Raw genomic sequence first — 6,550 nt, 5'->3', positions numbered from 1 at the left:
CCCCTTCTCTCTCCATTCTAGGCACGCTTTGGTGAACACTTTGGGCTTCACTCTTTGTCTACAGTCTCTATCCCTGCCATGTGGCTGCTGTGCTGGTTTAATTCAAAGATTATGGCTTCCCCGACCCACGTCTCCATTTCCCTCCTTTGTGCAGCTGTTGAGATTTACAACCTGTAAATCTTTTTTCTTTCTTTCTTTTTTTTTTAAACTTTTGTCTTAGTCAGGGTTTCTATTCCTGCACAAACATCATGACCAAGAAGCAAGTTGGGGAGGAAAGGGTTTATTCAGCTTACTTCCACATGGCTGTTGATCACCAAAGGAAGTCAGGACTGGAACTCAAGCAGGTCAGGAAGCAGGAACTGATGCAGAGGCCATGGAGGGATGTTCCTCACTGGCTTGCTTCCCCAGGCTTGCTCAGCCTGCTTTCTTATAGAACCCAAGACTTCCAGCCCAGGGATGGCACCACCCACAAGGGGCCCTACCCCCTTGATCACTAATTGATCACTAATGCCTTACAGCTGGATCTCATAGAGACATTTCCCCAACTGAAGCTCCCTTCTCTGTGATAACTCCAGCCTGTGTCAAGTTGACACACAAAACCAGCCAGTACAACTTTAATAAAATTGTTCTCCTTGAATAAGACTTTGGATTTGCTTGACTTTCAAAAAAAAAAAAATGGACAATTCCCCCCCCCCAAAAAAAAACACCACCTGAGGTTGTTCTGTACTACATGAACGCAAGCAGACATACGTATACATACATACTCTTGAGTGCACAGCGCACTCTACCCCCCTCGACAGGGTCTTGGCCTTGCACATACATTCCCAGGGAGACAAACCATAATATAATGTCAAATAATGATGAGTGCTACATAAAATATTAAACGATAGAGGAACAGAGAGCTGGAGGATGGAAGAACAGGCAATGGCAGGGATGTGCTAATTTAGACGGGTGCTGAAGACAGCTCTGAAGAGGCCTGAGAGAAGATTCTTGAGTGTGGAAAAAGAAGCATCCTGTGAAGGAAGTCCTGGAGGAGGTGCACTCCAAGTTGGGAGAAGTAAGCACAAAATGGTCCTGAGTCAGGAGCAAGTGTGGTACATACACGGGGACAGACAACAAGAAGATCATCATGATTAGTGATAAAGGGTGGAAGCACTGAAAGACGAGCCTAGAGAGGTAGTCAGGGTCACATCAAGAAGGACCCTCTTTCTGACAATGGTAAGGAGTGACCTTACTCTGAGTGTGACAAGTTCATGATAGGGTTTATACTCAGCCATCTGTTGATCTGACTCAAGTTTATAAAAGGTCCCTCTGGCTCTGTGAAGAGTCACCAAAGTACTGGTTACATGGGAGCACGGCTAGTATTGGAGATCCTTGCATTAGCCATATAAACAAGAAGTGCTGGCCTGGACTAGAGCAAGAGCAGTGGAGAAAACCAGAGGTCGGATTTAGGATAGTTATAAACAAGATCCAGCAACAGTTGAATACTGCTTGAGACATAAGGTGTGGAGTTTAGAGAGATAAATGCAGGGACTCCTGCCCCCCAGTTGACCAAGTAGTCAACTGAGTGGTCCTGACATCTAATGGGATGGAGATGAGTAACAGCAGCAAGATGTGGGGGGTTGTGGGCAGGGGACAGGGGTCATTCCTGTTTGGAATGTCTGAAGTCATTCATAACTTCCTGCCTGCAGTCCCAGCAGAGGGGCTGAGAGGCTGCTAGATACACAACAGTCCAGAGAGAAGAGGCTAAGTCCCCACTATCCAGAGGAAACAGCTTTGGCACAGGGTGTGAGGGCATCCTGACAACACGCCAACACGACAGGTGGGAGAGGAGGAAGAAGATGGCGAGACCAGGGGACAGACCAAGGGAAGAGGATGACTTGATGGGGATGAAGCAGCAGCCATGTTGAAGGCATCTGGAGGTCTGAAAGTGAGTCAGCCAGGCATCAAACAAGCCACTAGATGATTCTGGCTGATGAGAATGAAAATCAGGTCAGAACAGAGAAGAGGGGAGAGAAGTAGGCTTCCAGGAAGTTCCTTTTGAACGCTGAGGATCTAGCCAAAGACAGCATGTATGTGGGGAAAATCTTTGAGCCCAGCAGGAGCCCAGGGAGCACTAGAGAAGGGGGTGGCTCTGCCATCCATCTCATGCAGGAAAGGGAGGCCCGTGAGAAGAGATGCAGTGGGACCAGTGGGCATAGCTATAAGCATTAAGACCGTACTCTTCTGATGAAGAATATCCCAGGCAAAAGCAGGCTAAAGGCATCTGTGTGCCTTGCCCGTCTTAAATAATTCATCCCAGAAATCAGTTGTAGGGACAGCCACTGTGAGCCTGCACATAGTGAGGCTGGGGGTGTGGTAAATTGTAACCGTGGCCGACAGTGAGATGCCTCCACAGGATGAGGAGGGCGCCTTGATGATGCCCGGGAATTAGGGCTGTATTTGGTTGGGGGAAAACAGTGACAGTAAGAGTGAGAATGTGGTTATATATTGAGGGCATAGGTCCAATAAATAAATGTATCACAAAATAGTGGAAGTCAGCTTTTCTGGGTGTCAGAATTACAAATATGGAAAGGGAGAAAATTGAATTCTGGTTTGGAAGAGGAATTGCACATATTAATATAAGATTATAGTTTTAAAGTATATATAGACACTGAAATAAACATAGAGCTATGTGTATATATTTTTTATACATATACATACTCAGATATGTATATTTATTCATATATGTATGCCTTGTCTCTGTCACCGAGGTCTGCTGGGAACACTGGTACCCTAAAAGCACACAGCCAGATCTTGATGTCTACATAGCACCCTTCCCTAGAAAGAACCATAGCTTCTTGAAGAAATAGCTAATCACAGTGCCTGGGTAAGGCCAACACATTATAAAAACAAATCTGAGACCATTTAAGGATTAAAATAAGTTACAGCAAGTCATTACATAGACAGAATCCATATGGATACTATGAGCATGTACAAACACAAGCAAGTTTCTCCTAGAATTTACAGAATACTATAATAAAATGAAAAGTAATGATGTTAAAAGGAATGATAGAATTATGAAATCATTATTTGGCTTCTATCGCCATAATTCAATCCAGAAATGTCAATGATATTAAAACTAGGGAGCCATGTACTTTAATACACAGGGTGGTTCTTAAATTGCCTTCTATATATAGACTGTTTTCTGTTGCTATAACAAAAATCCCTGAGGGTAGGTAGGTAAATTAAAAAGAAAAGAAGTGTATGTAGCTCACAGATTTGGAAGCCGCAAGTCCAAACAGCATAGTGCCAGATGTGGCAAAGGTATGGTGAGAGCCTTTGTAGCAGATAGCATCATGGATAGAGCACGTGCAAGAGAAGGAAGACAAAGAGAGGCAGGAAGGGAGGCCTTCCTCTTCTAATGACAGCCCTCATAAGAACCAACGTGGGTCCCATGAGAAGTACCACAATTCCCTCTAAGGGCGCTGACCTCAGTGAGAGCTCTTTCTCAATATCACCATGCTGGGGACACATGAATCCTGAAGAGCAGACTCAAGCCACAGCCGAACCTCCCGGCCTAGCAGTGGCTGCAGCCCAACTCACCAGCCACAAAAGAAACCGGAAGCTTGCCACGAGCTGAGCGAAGCCAATACATTGTAAACCAAGTGATCAGCACTGTATGCCAGCCAGGGATCCATCGGGACCTGCTCAGGTGTGTGCCTGTGACCCCTGTGAGAAAGCATGCAGTGTGAGGACACATCAGACCCACGCAAGTCTGCCAAAATAACTGCCCTGCAACCTCTGAGGCAGCACCATCGTGAAAACTGAGAGGAAAAACAAAACAATCCCAAGTATTGGTTTAAAATCAAGAGGAGTAGCAGAATAGAGAGTAGGTAAGAAGTTAATAATGCCCATTTTCTCTCATTTTGATGACAAGTGTCAGTAGTAAAGTATTACAGCTTCTAAAATACACCATAGAATCCTGCCATGGTCTCCGGGAAGAGAAATACTTCTTTTGTGTTTCCTTAACTCACAAAGGAAATGGCTAGAAAATGGAATTAGTCACACCCCTGAGACTGTTGTTCATCAAGGTACCGTGAAAAGAATAAACAGGCAAGCTTAACAGAGATATATTTGTGAAACACAGCCAACAAAAGACTCAGATCCTGAATATATAAAGAGCACTTATAAATCAGGAAGAAATAGAGCTGAGCAGAAAAATGGGCAAGAGACTAACATGGGTCTGTTACAAAATGTTAAAATATTACAAGTTCTGCTTATTTGGTTAGCTGGGTTTTTGGAGACAAGGTCTCATGCAGCCCAGGCTGGCCTCAAAGTGAACTCCTGATCCTCCTGCCTTAGCTAGGATTACAGATGTGAGCCACCAAGCCCAGCTACAGGATGTAAATAAGGGACAAGCATATGAAAAGCACTAGCATCATCACTCATTAGGAAGATGCAAATGAAGTTCACAGGGTACTTCTGCTGATCCTTCAGAGTGGTAGAAAGAAGATGGGGAGTGTTGACTATTGACTGGGATGTGTAAAATTGGGGGTCGGTAAATCAATGTGGGCAATGATTAGGAACTCTTTGTTAAAATAGTACATATGCGAGGTATGATCTATCAGTATACTACCTGGCACATAACATCCCGAGTAGCACAAGCCACAACAGCTAGCTACCAAATAGAAACGGAAAGGGTAAGAAGCCTGAGAGGCATGGGATTAGGGGTTTAGCTCAGTGGTAGAGCACTTGCCTAGCAAGTGTAAGGCCCTGGGTTCGATCCTCAGCTCTGAAAAAAAAAAAAAAAAAGACTGAGGTGTATGGAATATTATACAATAATGCACAGTAATACAAATGGGTAGACTATGGATACACATGAATCCACAGACGATGCTGTTGAACAAGTCCACTGCTGGAGCTGAGAACAGAGCTCAATTGGTAGAGTACTTACTCATGTGCTTAAGGCGCTGGGGTAAAGCTGTAGCCCCATATCAAACCTAGTGATGCATGCTTGTAACCCAGCACTTTGGGTATGGAGGCCAGAGGAGCCAAACTTTGTTACCCTTGGTTATACAGCTAAAGCCTGGGCTATGTGAGATGCCCCGCCCCAAAGAAAAGGCAAACTCTGAAGACTTCTGGGTAGTGTATAGGATGGATGCTTTTGTAGCAAGTCTATTTCAAAGCAAGAATCATCACTAATGAACAGCAATGACCTTACTGCAGGTATGCAGCTTCCATACATGGGAGGGAGGAGATGGGGCTCCAGGTCCTGCTCATGGTTCATGTCTTTGAGTAGTCAGTCTGTTTGCTTGAGGTCTCACTACTCTCCAGGGCTGACTTGGAACATCTGGATTTTATGAGAGTGAGCAGTCCAGCCCCCAGCCTCCCAAATAGCCAAGGTCACAGACATGCATTTCCATGCCTGGCTGGTATATTTAATGTTTAATAATTTGTTGAACTTCATATTTACAGTTTACATTTTATAATAACAAGGGTTGGAAATAAATATGCACAAGTTTGGCTTGTTCCCACATCAAGAATTGCCACACTCATAACAGTTTCAGTAAGGCCTGCTCTAAGCCATCTCTGCACAGAACATTTCTTGTCCACTACCTCTTGTCCCAGTAATCTGATTATTCCCATTTTCAGATAGGGAAACTGAGGCTTGGAATTTACATAATTTGTTCAGAGTCTCACAGCTAGTAAACTGCACCTTAATCCTTCCCTCTGCAGAACTTTCAAAGTTCCCTTTTGCCCAGCCCAGCCCGGTTCTATTCTATGGCCCTTGAGAGTCCCAATTGCTTAAAGGCTGCTCCTCGGCACCCCACCGCTTGTCTAGTATGCGTTTGTAGAGTGTAATTCTGCAGGCTGAACCAATCGAAGCCCCAACTCTTCCTCACCTTACCCTCTGTCATGAGTGCCGGAGCAAACTTCCTGAGGTTGCAGGCAGAGGGAAAATGATTGCAGAGCCTCCAGCCTGCGGCTGATGCTAATTTTGCTCGCTGGGGTCTGTCAGACAAATTCCCTACTTCCTTTTTTTACTTCCCTTGAGTTCCAAGACATCTGTGCGACTGCGTGGAGCTCCCTCCCTCCTCCTGCCACCCAGGAAGCCAGAGATGGAGAGGCAGCTGAGCTGTGCGCCCACTGTGTCTACCACCGGAGGGTGTCCCAGGTGCAGTCACTCGGCGGGCCCCAGGTGGGCCACTGGGGTACCGGGCCCAGAGCCCAGCCTTGCTAAATAAAGCTCGGAGGACCACGTGCCTGCTAGGTTCTCAAGGTCTTCTGAGGTGAGAGATGGGAAGGAATGTAGCAGTTGGTCTGGAATTTTCCGGCTCTACTCTTAGCAATTTGTTACTGGTGTATTGGTTTTCGAAGCTAGGCTGCTCAATAACGCAGATACAAAGCAGTCCGGGTAGGGCTGCGTGAAATATCACCAGTGGAGCCTTGGCCACCTGCCTTATCACGCGCGCTTTGCTTGTTGCTAAAAGATTAAAAATAAGCAGCAATCAGAGAGAGAGAGAGAAAGAGAGAGAGGGAGAGGGAGAGGGAGAGGGAGAGGGAGAGG

General features: G+C 45.6%; 1 long non-coding RNA gene across 1 annotated transcript in view; it reads left to right on the top strand.

The window, feature by feature from the left end:
- The first annotated feature begins 6,082 nt into the window (after positions 1-6,082).
- LOC116098048 overlaps positions 6,083-6,550 on the top strand; it is a 1,556-nt gene continuing 1,088 nt past the window's right edge. The window contains exon 1 of the long non-coding RNA XR_004121679.1: positions 6,083-6,272. This is a non-coding gene — a long non-coding RNA (uncharacterized LOC116098048). The remainder of the gene's footprint in view (positions 6,273-6,550) is intronic.

Source organism: Mastomys coucha, unplaced genomic scaffold, assembly GCF_008632895.1.
Source record: "Mastomys coucha isolate ucsf_1 unplaced genomic scaffold, UCSF_Mcou_1 pScaffold20, whole genome shotgun sequence".
Taxonomy (NCBI): domain Eukaryota; kingdom Metazoa; phylum Chordata; class Mammalia; order Rodentia; family Muridae; genus Mastomys; species Mastomys coucha.
The sequence above is the reverse complement of the archived record's forward strand: the minus strand, read 5'-3'. Positions and strand labels throughout refer to the sequence as shown.